General features: G+C 35.6%; 1 pseudogene; it reads left to right on the top strand.

Annotated features, from left to right (window-relative positions):
• The first annotated feature begins 319 nt into the window (after positions 1–319).
• LOC105083664 (flavin reductase (NADPH) pseudogene) overlaps positions 320–24,814 on the top strand; it is a 105,498-nt pseudogene continuing 81,003 nt past the window's right edge.

A 24,814-nucleotide genomic window follows, 5' to 3' on the forward strand; every position in this document is an offset into this window, starting at 1 on the left:
TCACATCCAATACATCAGCAAATCCTGTGGGTTTTGAAATATATCCAGAGGCAGTAAAAATTACTCTAGATACCTGTAGTTTTAAGTCTCTGTAAATGTGCTACAACATCAAGTCTCAGTCTACTTTCCTCATCAAGTTTACCTAGAAAGTAGACAATAAACCACCTCCCTTCTCATCCCACAGGACTCAGCGGAAGAAAGGCCCCCCATCGTCTTAGATATATAAGGAAAGATTTAGAGGCTGAACAGTAAGAGTTAACATTAAAACAAGGCACCAAACTGATGCACTGAATTTTGCTCACTCTCCTTAGTTGGAAAGATGAAGAGACGTTATTATGACAAGGGGACAGCAATCCCCACCACCCAGCTGGCAGACAGTATATCTGTGGCTAATGAGAATCCATGTGCAGAAGTCATTGAAAGCAGGAAGCAGGAAAGGTGAGAGCAAATGAGCCCCGGGTTTCTGAGTGCTGCCAGCAACCATCTGGTACACAGCAGAGGAGGCAGTGCTGTCTCTGAAGCAAGAAACCAGAAGATAAAAACCTCCCTGATTGCTCCCCACAGGCTGGATTCCCCTGTCTTCCTAATTGCTCTGCACTCCCCTGGGGAGGAGGGTTAGCTTTCTCTGTCTGTGTTCCTGGAGGAGAAAACACATGCATGCCTGGACACGCACACACAAACGTATGAGTGGCACTCACACAGAAACACACACAGGCACGCAAATCCAACCTACGTGGTTTACGAATCAAAAGTGACTTCATCACCGTCAAATCAATATTCCGTTGATGTGAAATGTATAACTGGCATTCATGTGTTTCACCTACTTGTAATTTAAGTGGTTACAAAGTGTCAAAGGAGATTCTCCCATTTAGGGACAGCTGTGCCTGGAGAGTGATTCTTTTTTGTCTGTTCCTGTGTGGTCCAAGAAAATAGGATCCCAGGAGGTGAAGGGAAAATCACCACCCTGATTAAGGAATTAAAGGCAGCAGGAATGATGAAGGATGTACTATCTCAATACAACAGTCCTGCGTGGCCAGGGGAAAGGGTGATGAGACCTGGAGACTTACAGTGGAATTGCATCAGTGTTGGTTCCCATAGCCCCAGCTCTTCCAGACAAAGTGGCTACAAATGATTCGCTGCCAAGATTGATGACACATGATGTGTTGCTGTAGACATGACCAATGCCCCCACCCATTTTTTTTTCTGTTCCACTGACACTTAAGAACCAATATTAACCCACATTCATTTGAAAAGGCCACCAATGTACATCTGCTGTGCTCCCCTAGGGGTGCTTGGGCTTCCCTGGTGTTCGCCGCTGCTGAGGGTTCACGACATTTCCCAAAAGCCTGGACCACTGAGTCCAAAGTTTTACTGCGCAGATCAGATCCGGCTGGTGGCCAAGTCAGAAGCCTTGGCCTCAGTTCTGAATAAGTACTATCACATCTCCAACAAAAGAGGTGCTTGGTAAACCCTGGCACAAATCAGGTTCCTGATCACCAAGTACAGGTTTCTGGGAATATGTGAAAATTCCTCTGTTACATCCTTGGCCATCCAGTACATAAAGGAAGACAAGCAGTGTGTAAATTCTCTGAGAACTGGAGGCACCGTGCGTCTCAGTTAGGCCTTTTACTTGGCTCTTTATGTCTATTACCTGGAAAGCAGTTTTTTGCTTGGGGCCTGAATCAACCAGCTGCAGTGGAAATTGACCCTCTGGTCAGGGCTCACTCTTTACCTTTGAGGTCCCACAACCCTGGTGCCCCCTGAGATCTACCCGGTTGATTGAAGCTTATGGCAAAGGTAGGCCACCTCCTTCCAGAGGCATCCCTTGGGGTGCTGTGCGCACAGCTTCCCTCATCCCTCACACAGCTACCAGGCACATCCCTTCTGTAAAGCAGCTACTGGCCTGCTTCTGGTCTCTCACTGAAACTGAACGTTTGACCCATGAAGACCTTGTGACTCTCGGGCCTGATAGTGCTATTTTGGGATGGGTCAACTCTGACTAAAGGTTGCAAGATGAGAAAGGCCCAACTTGTCAAATGACAATGCGAGCATAAATGAGCTGGTCCCAGTGTCATCTCAGTTCTGCACCACGGAGTTGCAGCTATCCATTTGAAAGAATTCAGATGTCACATTCTACTGCATGACACAAAGTTGCTGGCTCCATGTAGGCCTTGACTGACACAGGCTTTCCTAAATGCCTGGCCCTGATTCTGGTTTGGCCAAGTTAAAACTTGATAGTGGCTGTTCTGATTCTACTATTGGTCAACTGCGGAGTCAGCTGTGTAAAACTAAATTCAGACATGGTTATTTTGCTCACCAGTCAGAAGGAAAGAGAATTCTCATAGCTCTGGCCCTACCCTTGAGAATCTGTATCATATTTTTACTGACTCTTGGACTATTGCCAGTGGCCTGGCTGACTGGTCTGCCACTTTAAACACCATGGGCTGGCAGATTAAAGACACCCTGCTTGAGGCCACAAACTGTTAAACAAAATTGAAGCTACTGAGTGCGCAGCCTGGATCACTCATATAGGTGCCCAGGTTGTATATGGAATGTATCTGTATCTATGTGGGATAGGATAAATCCCATCCTCTGCCGAGAGTGACTGAAATCATGCTGCTTATCAGGTCTGTGCTGATCAGGTCGTGACTGCTGACACTTGGGTGCATATTGGACAGAACACAGCAGTGCAAGGCATGCAGGGAAGGAGTGCATGTGCTGATACAGAAGCCACCATTGCATTAAGAATTGTGGCTGCTGTCAGAGGTTGGCCCATTTGCCTCATTATGAAGGAAACCACATTACGTGAAGTGTAGCCTCTTCCTTTTCCTGGAAAATTGACCACATCAGACTTTTCACCCCCTCTTGGGGCTACTAATGGTGTCTCATCACTTGTGACACTTTTTCAGGCTATGCTATTGTATTTCTTTCTTATTGTTGTATAATAAATTATGACAACTAAAAAAGTATACCCACTGATTACTTCAAAGTTCTGTAGGTTATAAGTCTGGTTTAACGTGGCTGGATTTTCCACTCGGGGCATTCCAAGGCCAAAATCAAGGTGTTGACAGCTGAACTCTGGCTGACACCTCTAGGGGAAAATTCACTTCCAATCATATTTTTGATACAACCCTTCCTTGAGGTTGGGAGCCTGAGGTCCCTGTTTCCTGGTTGTCTGTGAGTGGGAGACCACTCAGTTCCAAGAAGTCACCCACATTCCTTGACTCATGGCCCTTTCCAACTTCAAGCCAGCAATGGCATATAAAATCCATTGCACACTTTGAATCTGTCTTCCTCTTTTGCCACCAATCAAAGACTCTGCTTTTAAAAGGATCCTGTGATTAGGTCAGACCCACCTAGAAAATATATGTATTTTAAGTTGAATGGTGGTGAACATAACATAACCTTGGAATAAAACTCTACTGAAAGTTCTAGGAATTATGTAGAAGAGGGAGCATGTGGGAAATCTTGAAAGTCACTTTAGAATTCTGCCTAGCAGAACTCTTACTAGCCCAGTCCAATCAGCTTACTTTTAAAGCATCATTATGACACTTGAAAATAATCTGTGTATGTGTTCATCTTTCTAGACCATCTAGAGTCTAACAATAAGGTTATCTTATTGCAAACATTAGACTAATAATTGAGACATTTGATGGATAGTCCGTGTTTCCTACTGTTAGGTAGTTAGATAAATGGGGGCACCAGGCAGATAGGTGGAGAAGAGTGAGGATGGACTGCCTCTAGAATAAAGGAACTTTAATTTTTCTAAATGAGTGCCAGCAAGAAACCAGTTAGAACCCAGCGGCCACGACAGCTCGGCAGTGAGAAGGACTTGACGGGGCAGGACCCAGAGCTCATTGTAATATAACTAACATCACAGTTTAGGGTCCCCCATGGATTTTTCTGTGTACACTATGGGTAAGGACATGCACAAAGGGACCAGACATGACTAGGCATTCCAAGGCAAGAGCCGTCGATTAATCAAAAGGCCACCTCTAAGTGAGGGTATAAGGAAAAGGGCAAAACGAAGGTCGCCACCTTTTTCTTCCCTTGGATCAGCCCACGTCCCTTTCTTGGGGGTGTACTTTTCCTTTTCTAAATACATCTTGTGAAATATTTCACTACACAAGGCACCGCTTCCCGACTGTAAGCTTATCTTTTGGGTATGACAAGAACTGGCATCTTTTCCTTTTTAGAGGTAACACTATCATCTTTAGGCATCAGGGATTTTTCATTTGAAATGACCTTTTAAAAATTAAATCAAATTTGCAACAATTGAAAATAAAATAGTAATTGTCAGGGGATGAGAGGAAGGGTTTAATGTGGGATTATTATATGATGGCTTTAGAATTTCAGTCTGAGATAATGAAAACGTTCTGGAGATGGATGGTGCTGATGGTTGCATAACAACGAGTTAACAGCTTTAGTGAATGCACTTATGCCAGTAAACTGAATTGTGCACTTAAAAACGATTAAAATGATAAATTTTATGTCTTGTATAATTCCCCACAATAAAAAAAAATCAACTCAGAAAGATTTCTGATTCTGTTTCTCTCACCTCTTCCTGGGATACACCTTACTAAAGCAGTTTCGTTAATAAATGTGTCTTTTCCCACAAACAGATCATCTCTTGGCCACCCCCTGGGTAATGATTGATATGGAAAGGATGGTAGGTCCTATGGGATAGTATAGATAATGACCACTTGGTTGGGTACAGAAATTGGAATTAACATATTTTGAATTTTATAATTAAATATCAGAAAGTATGCGTATGCTTATATGTGTATATTTCATACATTCCATCCAGCAATTAAAGTTAACTAGATTTTTCATCATCCTCAAAATAGGGACAAAAATTCATAAGCCTGGCATGTTGCTAATTAGAAAATATTTAGAGAAATTGCTTCTTGAAGCATTCCACCATATAGTCATAAACAAATCATAAGTCTCATCTGAAAAAATATATACATGATGGAGGGTATTAATCAAAAGTGAATTTATATTTTTCGCAACTAAATATTCTTTAAGAAAGAATATATGGTACTTGATGTAATTCACATGCAAGGGCCTAATAACTGAGGTTCTTACAGATTATTTTTTGTTCCTAATAAGTGATTTTATACATCCTTCAGAAGATCAGCTTTGTGTAAGTCCTATATTTAAGACTGTTTTTCTACATTAATCTATTTTGAGATTTATTTATTTATTTATTAAATTCATACCAAAAGGAAATACTGTGTACAGTTTAGTTCATAACACTCAAACAGAAATTCCATTCTGCTAACCTGGATATTTACAATTCTAAAGCCACAAACTGAATTTTTTTTTTTTTTTACAATTAAAGTATTTAGCAAAAATTTCCCCTTGAATTGCATTTAAATTAAATTCTATGCACGCTGCTTGAAATAACACAACAACTTCCCAGCACAGTTGACTTTGAAATTTTACTTTATCCTTTGGACAAACACCTGAAAATAATTGAAAGAGGTTTTAAAAAAATAAGATAATTTTATCTTTTCAAGTAATTGAAAGCTTGTGGAATATGATTAAAATCTGATTTGTAAGAATGATTCAGTTACAATTCTGACCCAGTACCAAGTAAAATAATATTACCTATTGCCTAGGAAAGTAACATAATTCGTTTTTGATATATTAGCACAGTGATATTCATAGAGAGAAAGAAAAAGTTACTACACAGAAAATTCCTGATCCATGGCAATATCTTTAATGGTTAAAAAAAAATGGTAAAAATCACTTTCACATAAGTGATGGCATTGGTTATTCAAAAGTTCTGAAAGGACAGAGGGAAGCAATTGTCAACATAAATGGAGAAGCTGGGACTTAAAGAAGTTGAATGATTTGTCAATGGCTACAGAGCTTTATGATTCTGTATCTTCAAGTGAAACTCATGTAACAGTGTTATTTCCAACGTTGCATGTAGATGCATACAATAATAATTTTAGTGACTTTCAGGTCAAACTGAAAATGATTCATGGTTAGAAGCCTACTTGAAGAAATAAGTTAAGCAACAGCTGAACTTCAGCTCGATATTTTGGACATCGATAAATGACCATCGGCAAATGAAGGTGCTTCCTCAATGTCACCCTTATCTCCCTATGTCACTCTAATCTCCCCTAATCCCTAGGGCAAATAATTTTTCCCTCAAGAGTTAAAAGTGAGGAAAAAATCTATTAATTTTTTTTTTTTTGTCGGAGAGATATTGGCTAGCCTAAAAGAGAAAAAAAAAAGGATTTTTCTGTTTCCACAGTGTTTAAAATTAGAGGAGAATTTTTATTTTTATTCTAAAGAGGAAAAAAGAAGGATATTTTCCTCAGTGACTCAATGTATTAGTATGAAATAATTTTTCAGAAGATAAATGATTAGTATGAGAAATTACTTTTTAAATGCAATGAATAGACTAAGAATCCTGTCTTTCAGTTCTAAAAGAAGGATAATTGGATGTTATATCTTTGCTTGAAAATTTACAATGAACTGTCCATCAAAAATGTGTTTGGCCCTAAAAGCAATGGTAGTGATAACATCCCATACTCTTCTCCATCCTTACTCTGAGAGTAGCATGGTTTTCCAGCCTGTATCATAACTTCTTACCTCCTTAAATCCTTTTATCCCTACACTGTGTGTTAGACAGAACAGTTACCCCTCTCCAAAGATATTCATGCCCTAATTTCTAGAATTTGTGAAACTACATGGCAAAAAGGACTTTGCAATGTGATTAAGTTTAGGATTTTGAGATGGGGAGATTTTTCTGTATCATCTTGCTGGGTTCAAGGTAATCACACGTGTCCTTATAAGATGGAAGAGGGAGGCAGGAAAGCCAGAGGGTAAGTCAGAGAAGATGTGATAACTGAAGCAGGAGCAGGAGTGATGTAACTGCTGGAAAGGGGCCAAGAGTCACGGACTATGGTCAACCTGTAGAGGTTAGAAAAGGCAAAGAAGTGAGTTCTCTCCCAGAGTCTCCAGAAGGGACAGCGCCATGTGGAAACCTTGATTTTAATTCACTAAGCATCAGCTCAGACTTCTGACATTCAGAACTGTAAGGTAATGTCCATTTAGATACATTTAAAGATAAATTTCTGTTGTTTTAAGCCACTACATTTGTGGTAACTTGTTACGGCAGCAATAGAAAACTAATATATACTGGATTTAAATATTTTAAAATATATAAATATAATTTAAAACAGCAATAAACTCATTATATGTTAATATAAATAATACATTTTTGTGAAAATTACATTTCCACAAAATAGTGAGAAGAGTGCCATTATCTCATGCTTTTGCAAAACTTTCAATATTTGGCTTAATAAAAACAGCTGGGTTTTTATATCTGCTTATATTTACTCTGTAGTGATACATAAGTTTGATTGGCCTACAGGAAGAAAATCCACCCTACATACATATTTAGTTGGAAATGGAAATGCATTTGAATCGTGTACCAGAAGCATTCACCTGGGCAGGAGATGCAAATATAGAAATGCAAGATATTTATTGAAGGAGATTTCTGTGAAAGGTAAAAAGGAAAGAGGGCAAGATTAGCCTAGGAGAATTTTCAGACTGTGATACTGGTCTGACAGCAAAGAAAGGAGAAGGGGGAGAAAGAAGGATCTTGGAGGAAGATTTCAGAAGTCAATGTAGATTTTAAGAACTTTGGCTAAACAAATGAGGAGCACCAGAGTAAAGACTGACAATTAGTGGCGGTCCACCTCAGATAGAAACGGTCCAACTCCAGTACCCATGATGCTCAGTCATAGACAGGGAGAAGCTGGCACAAAGCAATGCCTAAGCCTGTTTGTTGTGGTGGATGTCAGAGGTATAGCATCTGAAGGCTCCTCACTAAAGGTGTTTTCCTGAGGATAGATCACAGTGACATACCTCTATGACTATCGCACTGTCCTTTCCAGATGATTGTGGATAATTCCATGCTAAAACTCAACAAGTGGTAGTTTGTTTGTTTGTTTGTTTCTTTCTTTCTTTCTTTCTTCCTTTCTTTCTTTCTTAGATTCCACATATGAGTGATATTATATGGTATTTTTCTTTCTTTTTCTGGCTTACTTCACTTAGAATGACATTCTCCAGGGACATCCATGTTGCTGCAAATGGCATTATGTTGTCATTTTTATGGCTGAATAATATTCCATTGTATAAATATACCACAAAAATGCTCAATAGCACTAATTATCAGAGAAATGCAAATCAAAACTACGATGAGGTGTCACCTCACACCAGCCAGAATGGCCATCATTCAAAAGTCCACAAATGACAAATGCTGGAGAGGCTATGGAGAAAAGGGAACCCTCCGACACTGCTGGTGGGAATGCAGTTTGGTGCAGCCACTGTGGAAAACAGTACAGAGATTCCTCAAAAGACTAGGAATAGACTTACCATGTGACCCAGTAATCCCACTCCTGGGCATATATTCAGAAGGAACTTACTTCAAAAAGACACCTGCACCCCAGTATTTATAGCAGCACTATTTACAATAGCCAAGACATGGAAACAGCCTAAATGACCATTGACAGATGACTGGATAAAGTAGTAGTTTCTTAAAGTTTAGTTGTGATGTAGTATCTGGAACTCTATTAATTTTTTGATACTCTGCTACATTAAAATCTATTGGTCTATTCTTTCACTTTGAATGGAAATTTTACTCATGCCAGATTTTGTAACATCACATGCCAATCATTTAGAAAATATTGGTTCACTGAATTATGCATATCTTACAAAAGTTGACATATTTTATTATAACATACATTTTAGAAGACCATAAATGTTAGTATCTCCATCAATCTCTTCAGAAAATTCTCAGTATTGAGAAGCTGTCAAAGTCACAGAGGTGAATATAAGCTTTTTAAAGTTTCTACTTTTAGGAATTTCATTAGACAATAAACTAATTGTATCTGGACATACAAATTAACTATAAATACATGATAAAAAATGATTGTCATTGACAATTAATGCCATTAGTTATACTTTTCCTTAAAGTGACAGGTTCACTTCTTTTTTTTTTTTTTTTTTTTTTTTTTTTTGGAAAACTGTCTGCCAGATGCTGAGATCTGAATAATCACAGTTTGTCTGTCAGTTGTTTTTTCAAGCAAAAATAGTATTTCATGAAAAAAACAAACAAACAAAAAAACCAAAAAACAGTTGCAATTGCAATTCAAACTCTCCTACAGGTGTGTTTTCTAGAGAAAGTTATGGTACTGGTATATATGTGACAGTTAAATTACACAGACTTCTAATAATGGTGGCACACAGAATATCAAAAAGATGCCACTGTGAGGTCAGTGCTTAATAAAATGATGATTTTTTTCTGTTGCTTTATCAGTTACAGGCTTAGATGAATGTTTTGTTTTTGTACGTTTGGGTACCTCGAGTGTGTGGTAGTGAGGAATTCACTATGACTATGAGTATGATTTGGTGCCATATTTTTTTAATTGAAGTACAGTAAATTACAATGTCTTTCTCTGGTGTACAGCACAATATCCCAGTCATGCATATACATACATATATTTGTTTTCATTTTTTTTCCATTTGTGGTATCTAAAAAGAAAAACACTATGAATTCATCTACAGAACAGAAACAGACTCACACACTTAGTAAACTATCTTATGGTTACTGGGGAAGGGGGTGGGAGGGGATAAATTTGGTGCCATATTTTGAACCTCCCTAAGGCACATAGTGTTATCCATCACTGCTTCTGAGACAGGAAGGGGACAGGGCACAGCCATTCAAGGAATGATACAGCAATTAACATCAAAATGGTGGAAGATTCAACCCCCAGTAGGCCTTGAGGCTCATGATGGTAGGAGATTTGACTTCTAGTGGATCTTGAGCTTCAATATACGCTCACTGTAATATATTAACATGGTTAATAACATGCCCACAGGTGCCATGACAGTCCCCAGGCTAGCCACAAAAGGTCAAAAAATGGGCAATGGCCAACTTCCTGGGAATACCAGCCCCTTCCCTGGACTAGTTAGACTTGTCCTTCCACTTATTAGCACATGAAGCCACCAAGCCCATAAAAACTGGCAACACTGCACCTCGCAGCTGCCACTCTCTCTCTCTCCCCCTTCAGAGATGGTCTGCACTCTGTCTATGGAGTGTGTACCTACTTTTACTCTAACCTGAGCACCCAACCCCCACACCTCGTGGCCTTTCTCTTGCCTTTTAATGTATCTCTCTAAATAAATCTACCTTTACTCAATTGTGGCTGGCTCTTGAATTCTTTCCTGTGTGAAGCCAAGGACCCACCCTTGGAGGGGCACATCCCAGGGGCTCAACCGAAGCCTGGGACACAGCCTTCCTTAAGTCCCACATCCATTTTTCCTACATCACTTTTACAACTTAAGTGAAAAATTTTAATATAGTTTACAAGAGCAAGTAACTTCTTCATACTTTTCTTGAACTTGTGGTCACCCTGAAAAAGTCTCTTTTAGGGACCCCTAAAAGGTCTGTGGACTCTACTTTGAAAATTAATTTCCCATGACCCATATTTATCAAATTCAATGTTGAATTGGCACTGAACACACAACCTAGGGCTGGTTTCCACCTATGTGATACAGTCTCCTCACTTTCCCTCTGAATCAGAGAGAAAGGATTTACCAGTCCCCTTTCCTTTCTTTTGGAACTCCCTTTATGACATAGTCTCCTGTCCTTGTAATTTATGAAGTAGATTAAAATTCCACAGTAGCTGAATGGGCCAATTTTCCTCTTGATATGTAAAGTTAAATTACCTGAAGTTATAAAACCTTTTTCTCTAGACACAGCCTGACTTTAATGACCATTGTGTTCTGTATGCGTGGACATTTTATTTTTGATGTCCAAAGCTGAGCATTCATCTTCTTTTTTCCTCTTAATTCCTTTCATAAGAATCTGACTCTCCCTAAAGCAAACGTTGTCTCTGTCAGAATGGGATGAGATTACATGATAGTAAACCCAAATCAATAAGCACAATAATATATTTATAAATAATAGAATCTTGATCACACAAGCAAATCCTATGCCAGAGCACAGCAGATCACAGGCAATTCTTGCCTTAGTCCTTAGATGATTCCTTATGCTAAAGAAGTAGAGGTTTTTCACTCCTGCTTTCAGAGAACAATTTCCATCTTACCCCTTTACATTTCCTGCCTTTCTTGACTCAAACTTTTTTGTAAAGTGTCCCACTTTTGATTTCTGTGGCATTATTACATGTAGCATCTACTTCGATGTTAACCTTTCCTTCCCTGTTCACCTTGCTATAAAGATTTCTTTACACTTCCCTCCTTAGGACAGTGTTTTAAAGTGAGGTAAGGTATGGAATATTTTTTTCAGAGTATTCTGATGATCATTTTCGAAATATATATTCCAAGTTTTCGTCTCTCTCACTAGTCCTTTTACTTACAGGAATGGACACCAAGATTCCTAAGTTTAGATATTAAAATATTATTGAAGTTTTTTTTAACATTCTGTAGCTGTATTCTCAAAGAGAAACACTTAAAGCAGAGCCTGTGTTGATTTTTCTTTCCAAAGGGAAATTGTCCAACCACTCAAGAAGCATTCATATTTTAGTTTTCAGGCAAGCCCATTAAGTGCGGTGCCTTTTCCTTTTTAAAACAGGTATTTTATGCCATCATTTTATAGTAAAATCTAATGGACCCTCTAAACATGGCTCAACTATTTACCTATGCTACCCACTCAATTTCTGGAGAATTTCATCAAGAATAATCTGAGTGAATAGTTTAAAAGTGAAACTTTTATTGATTTTTCATTGGCTTTTGACTCTGTGAGCAGAAACTGTTTACCACCTAATCTATACTAACTCAATATAAAATGCTGGCTAATCATGTATGCCTCAGTCCTGAATTTTAATAACACTTCAAGATTTGGGGATAAGAGAACAAGTGATCTTCAACACTGATCCTGAAAAGTCAAATGAAAATTTTAGCGGGGAAAAGAGAGCGTTGTCAGATTCCTACCAATCAATTTATCTTCTGTCCATATTATTTTAAATCAATTTGATTCCATAAGTAAGTCCTTAGATTCATGAGCTGCAAGTCCTCTCAACTAAAAATGAATGACCAGCTGCAGTGCTGGAGAAGGAATGATAGCATTGTTTACTATAATAGCACAAAATGCATTATCTATAAAATTATACCTCATAATGTAGTCAGATCTGATCATCTCATACAGGAAGGTTTTTATTTGTTTGCTTTTTTAGTTATCATGGCACTCATTTTAAATAACTACATTTTAGGATCAGTAGAATTGACTAAGAAATTCTTTCTCAAATTTTCATATCTAACTATTGCAATATTGAAAATCTACTGCAGTGAAGGTAGAATGCTTATGACACTTAGCAAGAAAGAAGTCCAAATGAACAAAAATTATTTTAGTTCTAGGCTATCATGTAAACTTTGTAGATTATATGAGTGTTTTCATTTTTATTAATGTGAATCATGACTTTTTTCTTGAAGAAAAATACTGACTGTAGTTATGTTTATATGGAGATAAGGAGTTACTTCTGGAATTCCCATTTATATGAAGATAAGGAAGTTCATAACCTAGTCAAGATCCCTTGTGAGATACCTTATATTTAAGGGGCAACCCTCATACGTACTCACATGCATACAACTTTGCATTGTAAGGTTTCTAAATTATAGTTATTTACAATCACTGAATAACAAAGAATTCCAGAAGGTGGAACTCCTGTTAAAGAATCAGTCTTAAACTGTCTGCTAAACAGTTGTCCAAAAACTCCTGTGAGAAATAATATTTAAAATACTTAATACCTTGTAGTAGCCTATAATGAAAAAGAATATGAAAAGGAATATATATATATATATATATATACATATATATATATATATATATATATACACACACACATAAATGAATCACTATGCTGTAAGCCAGAAATTAACACAACATTGTAAATCTACTATACTTAAAAAAAAAAAAAAACTGTAGAAAGACTATGACGGGACAATGTAAATAATTACTAATAAAGAAAATAATGAAAAAATGGCTTAGAAAAAGATGTGCAACCCATTCAGAAGCAAGGCAGCTATGAACTTGAACTATATTGTTGTGTATTAACTTAAATCTTCTCAGAAATTAGATCTTTTGGGTTGCATTTAAACATCGTTACTTTAATTTTTATGAAAAGACATGAAAACATTTACAATGTTACATGTGTTTTAAAAAAATGTTCTTGGCATTTATAATATTATTTTCCTAACCACCACATGAAAAATCAGTGTCATAAGTTAACCAAAAAGACCCACAATAAATAAAAACAGAAACATAAAACAATCTTTTTTACTGTGTTTATTTATAATGCTGGGAATTATATAATAAGAATAATAGTAATAGCAAACAGTTAAGAACTATTAAATATATGCCAGATTGCAATTTATATACTTTATATTTTTTACAACAATTTTGTGGGCTAGGAATTCTGACAAGAGTAAACAGATTTTCAGATGAAGAAATTGTTTAAACAAATGGAAGTCCCACTTTTATCAATAGAAAGAGCTGTGCTATATTTAAATTCAACTATGGTGGCCATTGATGCTTTATTACCTGAATATTTTATAATAATCAAAATATTGCTTTCATTATATGATAGGCATTGTTCGTAGTTCTTTGTATATATTAACTTTTTAAATTCTCACTATAAGCGATGGGACTTTATAAATGAGCAAAGAGCTGCCCAACTTGTCCAAGTCCTGCAGATACCCAGTTTTAAAGCTGGGATTCAATCCCAGGCCATGAGTCTTGTGTCTTTTTGCCCTTAATCATTAAAAATATTGCCTTTATTATTTGTATTTTACTTTTTCTTCATATGGTATTTTTATTCATACTTCCCAAGGTCAAATTCCTAATTCATTTACTATTTACCTTTTCCTGTACATTTTGTCCTTGGAATCCACTTCATACCTAAATTGGATTATGACTATATTACATCTAGATTTATAACCTATAATAGATGGTTAAATAGATGGATAGATAAGTTATTCTGTAAATTTTATAATACAATGCAATATTTTTAAACCCACATTATACGCTGCTTCTAATTCATATATATGTTTTATATATCCTCTAAGAATATAAACTTTGCTTAGTTAGAGGACAAATTACTTTTGTTTTTGTGTAAAAGATAGTCCCTTATATTCACCTAATAACGGGGCAATTGATAAATTCAGCATATATGTGTAATGACATTCTATTAGTTTTTTACTAATTTAAGAAGTAGATAAACAAAATTATACTGTATAGCACAGGGAAATATACACAAGATCTTATGGTAGCTCGCAGAGGAAAAAATGTGACAATGAATATATATGTGTTCATGTATAACTGAAAAATTGTGCTCTACACTGGAATTTGACACAACATTGTAAAATGATTATAAATCAATAAAAAGTGTTAAAAAAAAAAGAAGTGCAAATTGCAGTTATTAAGGAAACCACTCTGTCAAATAGCATACATTTTGTGACTGACAGAATTGATAATATATTAGAATGTTTATGTAAAATTTGGGAGTAAACAGATATTATCCAAGTCTGTCACTTTTTCACATTACTACATTGATTACAGTTTGTTAAACAGTGGGAGTTTGGAAAGAAAAACAAAGAAAATACTTTTTCTAATTCTCTTTTTAAAGGATTCACTGGAAAAAGGAAGAAAAAATTGAAATCTGTCTAATAGAGCAGTCATTTATAAAATTAGAAGAATCGTGCTGGCAGATGTTAGAAGACTTAAAAGTAGTAGGTAATTATAGATACAGGAATTTGCTGTTAAAGAGAGTTAGCTGAGCCTCTGCCTGGCTAGGCAATTAGATTTCAGGTCTTGGTCAGTTTAATTCTCCATTAGACATTTTGGTAATGAACAGCTCACTTAATCATTGTTCATCTGCACCCATACAATTCAAATTTCCTACTATAGAATTTATCTGACTTCAAACAATATTGACTACTGGGAGAAAATGCCTTTGCTAATGACTGCTTGATAAAAATGAGATCATAGAAGTGCAAGACGTTAGACCTTTGGTTGTACTCCATTCATAACACCTAGTTGTTGAAACAAGCATATCTGCCTTTAAATCTTACACTATAAATTTAAATTACATGGTCTAATAGTAAACAAACTTATGGTTACTAGAGAGAAAGGGATGAGAAGGAATAAATTGGGAGTTCAAGATCCGCAAATACTAACCACCATATATAAAACTGATAAAAATTTCTTCTGTATAGCAAAGGGAACTATATTTCAATATCTTGTAGTAACTGATAATGAAAAAGAATATGAAAATGTATGTATATATGAGACTGAAACATTTTGCTGTACACCAGAAATTGATGCATTATAACTGACTATATGTCAATAAAAAATAAGTAAACAATAAAATAAAATAAAACAAAATAAAATACACAGGCTAGGTGACAGCACTGAAGAGAAGTGAGGAGTATTGCTTGTTCTCTGAATTCAGGTCTCCATATCTTATTATCCCACCACTAGGAGTTATCATTTAATTTCTCAAATTTTGTATTTACCTAGATGCATGTCAAGATCACATCAGACTTTCATACCTTAACAAGTATCCTTTATCCTTCCAACTCCAAAAAAAAAAAAAAATGATTCTGAAAGAAAAGTAAAAAATGAGGGATTCGTGTAAAAACTTTGTTGATTGCTAATTATTTCCTTTCAATTTTAAAATCCATTACAGATAGGTCAGGTAACAGCTGTTTTAAGTACCACAGACTAGGATTCTTCTAGCAGTGCTTTAAGAATACAAAAAGCCTCATGTTTCTGTGGACCTTGTATTAATGGTATTTTATGTTTATTGCTTGAAATATGAAAACTACAGCATCCCTTGAGAAGTAGGCTCAATTATACTCTTCTATACTAATTAAAAATGAAATGCAGGTAGGAATACAACTAACTGTAGTAGTAGTTTATGTTTTATTATTATTAACCATTGACCATGTTGTGAGTTAATTCTCACAGCTACTTATATGGATACATGGCTACTGGTCATGACCTCTCCCCTCTGATGGACTATTCCATTATCAGTCCTTGAACAATGTCCTCCATATACTTTATTCAGAGGATTCATTACATGTATTTATTTTCAATTCATGTGTGACTCCCTACTGCCAGAAAATAAAGCCCCAAGAGAGAGACCATGAAAAAATAATCTAGTGGATGGTGTGGCATGTGGAAGCTGCAAAAGTCATCAATTAAATGAATAAACTAATTAATAACGTAAATACATGAATGTATTATTATATAGTTCATAGTACCTTGTCACAAGGTTCTTGTGAGAATTAACTGTGTTGTGTAAAGTGATTACTGGATGACTTGACATATGGGAAAGATTCAGAAACAGTTGTATGCTATTTAAAAACATTGAAACATTGTCTTTTTATCTTTAAAGAAAGTACAACATACTTTCACTGTAGGAATATACAAAATGAAGATGAGTTTTTAGAGCACATACTGCAGGAAATAATAATTTCTGAATAATTCCACATATTAAACTTATGTGAGTTAATCAATAAAGTGAAATAAATAGGATAGAACCAGGTGATCAGCCAAATATTGTAGACTGGGCTTATATATGGCCAATGGAGATAGACTAGAAGAATAAAAGTGATATAGTTTTAGAATATAAATTGAGTGTATTAAAGACCTTAAAGCAATGATCTCAATATATCACACATTTTAAAACACTACTTTTATATATACCAATTTTCAAAAAGAAAACACTTTTCACAATTTCTAATTTTCATAGAAATATGCTATAAAATGAGTGAATGGACTGATACAAATGAACTAAAATTACCCAAATGAGAAAACACCAGCTATACACTAATTAGGAAAATTCGTGTTGTTAGTGTCTAAAAAAATTGTTTTGCATAAGACATGTTTTTCTAAATCTTGTCTTGAGTTCCATTGAAATACGTCTTAAGATTCTGAAAAGAAGGTGGGAAAAAATCTATGTGTTTTTACAAAATTCTTGCACTCTAACAGTAGATGATGAGTCTTCTCACTCAGTGATAAACTAGTGGCGTGTAAACACCGTAGAGTCAACATGGTGAACAGTCCTACATAAATTGCCCAGAGCAGAGGAAATTAGAAAATGCAATGGAGGGGTCTGGGCCATTATGGGTGAACTAAGAAGAATGAAACAAAAAAGCATAGGGCAGAGGGTGGGGATCTGGGAATACAAAAGGGAGCTGGTATTTACCAAACTTTATTTCCCAATATGTTTGTAATCTCTTTGACTTTGAGTCTCTGCCAAATGCTTCATTTGTGTTAATTTAAAATATCAATGTGCATTTTTTTTTCAGAAAACATCTTTAAAATGCTTAGAGAACTGTCAGGAGTGTATGAACGTGGTGAGCTGAAGGCACACCAGATTTGGACCAGGGTAGACCCAGAAGGCCCAGCATAGTGTCCCTGTTTAGCATCTGCTGTCTGCGTCATCTTCAGAAATCAAACCACCTCTCTAATGCTTGATATTTGTCATTTGTGAAATAATGATATTCATCCCTTTATCACAGGATTATTTTGGGATTAAATAATATGACATGTAGCTCAAGAAATGTTTGTTTCTAAAGAATCATATTAATTACTGATGAATAGGCTAAGTCCACTACATCATTTCTTTTTTATGTATATCATTTCTTCTTCTATCACATGAAGAAGTCAGTTCTTAAGCTTAAGACAACATCCTTTAAAAAGTTTGTTTTATCAAAAAAGTAAGTGTGTTTCTTGAAATACAGATCATCATGCTTATATTTGAATCAATATTTCCTTGAGAGGGTAAAATTAAACCCAGTTTGTATCTATCTCATCACAGATTTCAAAAGGAATTTGCATTAATCATATTTAAATGTTTTGAATTTAAATAAAGGCTTATGCAAAGTCATGAGCTCAAGGTTGCTTAAAATAACTAATTTGATGATATTAATGTTTACTTCCCAGACATTTTGTGACACTGCTCTTCCAAGAACTCATATACCTTAAAATTTATTCATGCATATTTTCAACTCTACAGTTTACTTGAAGTGGGGATGCTAAATTATGTTATTTCCATCCAAAGTGTTGCTCTGTGAAATGAATATTGTGCATAATTATGGAAATGACACTGGTAATTAGCTCAGAGTAGCAGCAGAGCCTACATAAGTTAATTTTTAATATATGGTTCAATTCAAAGAATGTTTTTAATAACACTTCCATATTTATTTCCTTATTCATTGTGTTATATTTAAGTGGACCGAATGTACTTTAGAATCATTTAGTGACAGGTATGACTAATTTACTAACCCTGAGAACAGATAAGCAAAGTCAGGAAAGCTACCTGCACTACCTTGATCCGTCAACACCTTCTGAAATGCTTCAATTTTCAGAAAATTATTCAAAACTACTTGTGTATAATTGGCTTTATTAAGTAGTACATTTTTGTTTGGTGATTAACTCAGCACAGATCAGATAAAATTGGGTGTGGGCAAATTATATCAAAATATCTTAATCTAATAATTTAATGGTATTCTCTGGGGCAACTGCATTCCCCTTTACAGGGTTGTAATGTGCTTTTCTCTTTCCTATTTTGTTTTTTTATTTAAATCCGGTCATAGCAGAATTTATTTGCTAATTAGACCCAGCACAGCCTAATTAGTTTTCTTTAATACTTCTTTGCTGGGCTAATCATTGCTCTAGGATTAACAGATACAATTATAATAGAAGGGTATCCCTTTTGTATTTAAAATGTTTACATTTAAACTACAGAGTATTGATATTCAGCAAGTAAATAATAGTGTCCAAGTACACTTCTTAGATATTTATTAGTAGAATCAGCATAATAGTTTTCACAAATTGTTTTAAACCACTGTATCATTGGCAAATATTTACTAGATTTCTTGGATTACAACTTCTTTAAAAATAAAGGCATTTAACTGGCTCAGACTTTTTATTTTTTATGTGAGTTTTATAATTAGTAAAGGTCTAGAGATTGACTTGAAAAAGTCCATGAAATCCCTGGAAATTATTTCCAAAATTGTGTTGCAAAGTCCACGCTTGGATTTTTCAAGATTTCATAGCTTTTCCAAGATTCTCGAGAGGTTTATGATATATAAATGGAAAGAACAATGAAATCTATCAGGTTGCTTTTAAATCTGAATATCTGTAACTACATGAAGTTTTGTTTTACGTACATAACATATTTAGCCCTTCTATTTTTATTCTAGACCAGCAATGCTTTTGAATGAAAGAAATTAGTGGATTCTTGATTTGAAATGACATCCAAAGAAACTATTCGCAGAAATTTTCCATGTTGTCATCTTTATAGGATGAGAAATCGATGCCAGGTTTTCCATCCTGTGAGTGTCATGGAAGATAATACTGGCAGCACCCAATATTTCTTACGAAATTATTCATTCACTTGGTGATATTTTTATACCAGTTAATACCAGTAGCCACAAAAGGTACACCATAAGAAGTAAGAAACATTTGAGCAAAACTTTCTCCCATCTCCCTCAAAATGTGTCTTTTCTCCTTCATTAGGAAAGTAACACAGTATAGAGGAGGCATATTTATGTCAGTGTCAAGATTTCCTACTGTTGGGCATCAAGATAAATTGTTATCATGTTAATCACTGGCAATCATTAAGATTTCACAAATTATTTCTTATATTCAACCAATATTTTTTGGTAGCCTTAAAGCCTCAGCAACCTTAAACATAGTTATTACAAAGTTTAGATTTTCACTACAATCAGATTTTATGTAACTTTTTATTATTTACCAAGTGGTGATTAGATATCTTAACAATTATATTTATACAACTTTCTATATAGATATGTTTAAAAATAAGAAAAATATTCTTTAACCATGGGTGCCAAGAGAAGTAGCACATGTAGTCACTGCCTTTTGCTGCATACAGATCAAAAATTATTTAGGTAGATTATCTATACTTATAAAATTAAAAAGAAATAAATACTTATAAGTATTATTATAAATCACAAACGGTTTAAGGGATTACGGTAAAATTGCTTCATCCTAGAGAGGCAGTAGACACGCACACACACGTGGGAGAATGCTATGTAAGATGGGAGTTACGCTGCCACAAGCCAAGGAAATAACTGGAAGTCAAAGAGAAGCCTCAAGCTGGTATGTCCCTAGTTCTTTCAGTGGGAGCATAGCCCTACCAACACATTGATACAGACGTCTGGCCTCCAGAACTGTGAAACAGAAAATTTCTATTGCTCTAAATGTCTCAGCTTATGGGACTTTGTTACAGTAGCCCTTACGAACTAATACATTGGTCTACCTACCAAAGCTTATTTTTTTCTTACTCTAAAAAGAAAAATGTTTCTCCTATGTTTGAAACTGTTGTGTAACACATAGCAATATACGAATGGAAACCATCACTATAATGCCAATTATCTAAAATGAATATGATACGTTCAAATTATGACAAGTAGTCTTGACATTTTTGACAAACTTAAAAAAGAAAATATTGCAATCACATTTATCTGCATGGTTTCCAAATTTATAATTTAAAGCAGTTTAATGGAAGCTGTAAAACACAGGGTGTCATGTTCAGAAAAGAGGCTTATATTGTGAGAAAAAAATAACGATTAAGAAGAAACAATATTTTATTCATGTTTGTAATTGAATCATAGTTGTGTTCCTGTGATTATTAGACTGTTCTCAGGTATAACATTTTTATGTGAAACCTCTACTTAAGGTGAGCTGCCACATTATTGTTTTGTTTTTATTTTTACTGTAATTGACCTTGTATTTTTAAAAAATTAGAAGAAGCAATTTCCAGCATATCTTATTTTACAAAAGTACTGCCTATATCAAACATTTTATATCACTATTAATTCCATTGAAGAGCTGTCTTTTTTTTTTAAGGTGCTAATTTCAGCTGATGGGATACATGCCCTTAAAATAGAAAGTTTCCATTATTTATTCAAATGCCAGCAAATACAAATCAGTACCAGATATATTATAAAAGAATGACCATCCTACACACACATTCACATCCATGTATTAAACAAATGTCACTGACATCAGGGTTCTTTATTAAGTATAATTACTTAACATATAATTAACCTAATATATTTAACATACTGAGAATAACATAGCATATAGATTGAAATATCAATAAACAATGAATTATGTGCTTTATTTTCAGTCAATCTGATGCCATTCTTTACAATATGGTTGGTTTTTTGTGTGTGTGTGAATGAGATTGGAGATTATTATTTCTAACACAAACCTTGAAATTTTACTGATCAAGGAAAAGACTTGCAGCAGTAGAAAATTAAGTAGGTGCTAGGTTCCAAGACTTTCAGAAATATCAGATTAAAATAAAGGGTACGGCTTCTTTACCCTGGTCAATGACATGATTGAAAAAAAATGGCCATGGGATGTTTCAGTTCCGCCAAAAAGGTAAGGATATGGGATTTAAGTCCCCTGTCTGGTTTGTGGCTTGTTCTGACCATTAGAATGAATTGCAAGGAACTTTAAGCAAGTTCTTAACCTAGGCTTCCCAGAGCTTTCAAATCTCTCTCTTGTTGCTTTTAAAACCCATTTACAATGTGCAGATGCTTTAACTGGTCTGCTGGGTAATAAGCAGCACAAGGGTAATCGTCATTGTCACCCGAGCCAACTTCCACATGTGAGTGAGGCCACATGGGACAATTCACCGCCCGCCAGCCAATCTGTCAACCATCAGCAGACACATGGGGGAGCCAGCTCAGATCATTTGAATTTGGCCTAGGACAGATTGACACAATAGTAGCAGGAGTGTGATCTAAGTAAATAGCCATTGTTTTAAGCCAATCAGATATGGGATGGTTAATGCCAGGAAGAGTTAACTCAAATGGAAATTGGTTCCTGGAAGTGGGATGCTGCTGTTAAAAAAAAAAAAAAAAAGTGGCATTGCATTTGGGAGAAGGTGGCAGCTCCCCATTCTCTAACCTACTAACACATTTACCTACTTCACAGCTCTTCCAGCCTCTGATAACCATTGGCTTGCTCACAGCCTTTGCTAACAGTTCCACTATGCTTCTCCAGCTCCTGCCTGCCCATGCTACATAGTAGTGAAAATAGAAATGACCAAACTCTTATGTGTGATGATAACTTGGAATCTAAGAAAGGCATCCAGTGAATATCTGGATCTGAGTAAGGAAATCACTGGACCAAATGTTGCAAGTAACTATTTGGTTTTATTAACTGTGAGTGATACACAGCCACAAGAGAGGGACTATATAAAAAAAGAACCCTTTGTTTGCAAGCTCTCTTACCAGTAGGTTATAAATGATTCCTAAGTATACTTTTTGTTGTTAGTTTAGACTATTAAGAATCAGTACTCAGAAAAAAGAAAAAGAAAGAAAAAGTAAGTATGATCTGAGACAACTTTCTGCACCTGAGGGATAGTTTAAACAGGCAAGTTCTAGGACAGGGTCAGATATTCAGGGTCACACTTCCTGGAGGTGGGTGACAGGAATACATGTAATTTTGCTACACCTCTGGTGATATTTTTTGTGTGTTAAATTTGGAGAACTTTTGCCAAAGGAGCTTTTAGAGCGGTAAAACTGCAACTCCCCTGTAGTACTGTATCATTTTCTTCTGGCTCTTTCTTTTTAGTCTCACTCTCTTCTTTTCCCTTTTTCACTTCCTCATATGTTTTCCTTAAACTTCAACTTCCCTAATTCCCTCAAGTGGACTTGGAGTCTGTTTACATCATCCATGTAACAAAATACATGGACTTTGGCTTCCATAACTAATGTATCTCAACTTAGTCCTGTCAGTTCACTGTCCAAAGACAAAGCACGCTTTCCACAATCGACAAAGAGCTTTGGGAGTCGCACTGGGACACTGAGGCCTCTCTGTCTCTCCCAGGCTTCCTTTCTCCTACTGAACCATATTCTTTGCCTTTATTAGAGCCTCATATGAGTAATCACTGTAGAATTACAGCTGTCATTGCAATTGTGTCTGGTGTGATTGCTGCAAACTTACATACACAAAGTTTGCTATTATGGTCTGACCATTACATTTGTGTGTGGAGCACATAACTTGTCTTTTTCAGTTTATAGCTCCTTGGATGAAAAGGGGCCACATCCAAAGAGCCTTAGCCACTGCCAGACTCATCATTCAAATGTAAGACATTAAAGAACGTTGACAAGAGCCTCCTGTTAGAATAATCTGAATATATCCTGTCTTCTCCATGCACAGGAAGAAATAACTCTGCCTCTGAACCTGCTCAGAAGATAACTGCATCAGATAAAGGGAGCTGAACTCCAAACTGTATCTCATGTCTCATCAGGAGTATGATTACTGCGAATCATGCTTTTGTGCCTCTCCAAAGGCATTAAGTTATCTAACTATTTTTTAAAGATAACATTTCAATGTATTTGGCTTATTTAATAGGTGCATTTGTGAAATATTGGATTTAAGTAAGCTTTTGAAGGCTGCTTCAAAACACATTAAAATATATCATATGATCCAGCAATTCCAGTACTGAGTATTATCTGAAGAAAATAAAACACTAACTTAGAAAGATACATGCGCCCTCATGTTCATAGCCCCCTATTTATAATAGCAAAGATATGGAAGCAACATAAGTGCCTATCTTCCATGGATCAATGCATAAAGAAATTGTGACATACATACACATGTAAATAGATGTATATATAGAAATATTATTTGTCCATAAAAAAGAACAAAATCTTGTCATTTGTGACAACATGGATGGACCTAGAAGGCATTATGCTGAGTAAAATAAGTCAGACAGAGAAAGACAAACCCTCTATGATCTCTCTTATATGTGGAATCTAAAAACAAAAACAAACTCATAGATACAGAAAACAGATTGGTGGTTGTCAAATTTGTGCGGTGGAAGAAATGTGTGAAGAGAGCCAAAAGGTGGAAAAAAAGAGGATTGAAACATGATAAAGGGTCAAGAAGGAATATAACTGTGTGGAGTGAGGTTGGAAGAGTGTAGCTTCACAAGGGAAGGGCAAGCCTTAGCGAAGAGTTCAGCTTCTGTGAGTGTATGAAGTTAGATTACAAGCCCCAAGAGCATAGAAACATAAAATAAAATAAATATATATTAAAGGATTATTTATTAATCAATTTGTACCTATTGGCTGGACATATTGATCAGTACCATTTGGAAGCTAGGGTTTTACTCTATTAAGAAAAATTCTGTCTTTTCCTTCCTGGGTAATAAACCCAATCTAAAAAATATTTTTAGCTTAATTAGTACAAGGAGATTAATCAATATGCTATTTTGGAATCAGAATCAGGAAACCCTACCTTGGCCAAACTATAGGTTTGACATGAAGAGGTTAATGGAGGGACTTCTGGCAAACTCAATGTGCTGAAGGAAAACTATTTCTAAGTGCCAGGTAATACTTCAGAAGTGCATGTCCACATAAACCTTTAATCCAATGCTTTTCTGCCATCCGTCAGGGAGGAAGGACAAGAAGATGAGGTACCTGTGAATCACTGGACAATGAAAGGTGGTATCTTAGAGAACAGAAAAGGTATTTTTAAAAAGGTTAAAAACCTGAAGCATTAAATGCAGGACCTGGATCAAAATTAAGAATGATGTTACAAAGGCAGATTTGAAATCAAGAAATTAGGGATTATGAAGGTCCAGAGACAACCATGATCTGCAAAGAGAAAAGATAATGCCAACATCGAAGTGTATCTGTACCTTAGTATTAATAGCAAGGGGACTGGATTTATCTCTTGTCAGCTACTCATTCAGCTTTGTGATATCACTAATCT

This window comes from Camelus bactrianus, chromosome 14 (genome assembly GCF_048773025.1).
Source record: "Camelus bactrianus isolate YW-2024 breed Bactrian camel chromosome 14, ASM4877302v1, whole genome shotgun sequence".
NCBI classification, from domain to species: Eukaryota; Metazoa; Chordata; class Mammalia; order Artiodactyla; family Camelidae; genus Camelus; species Camelus bactrianus.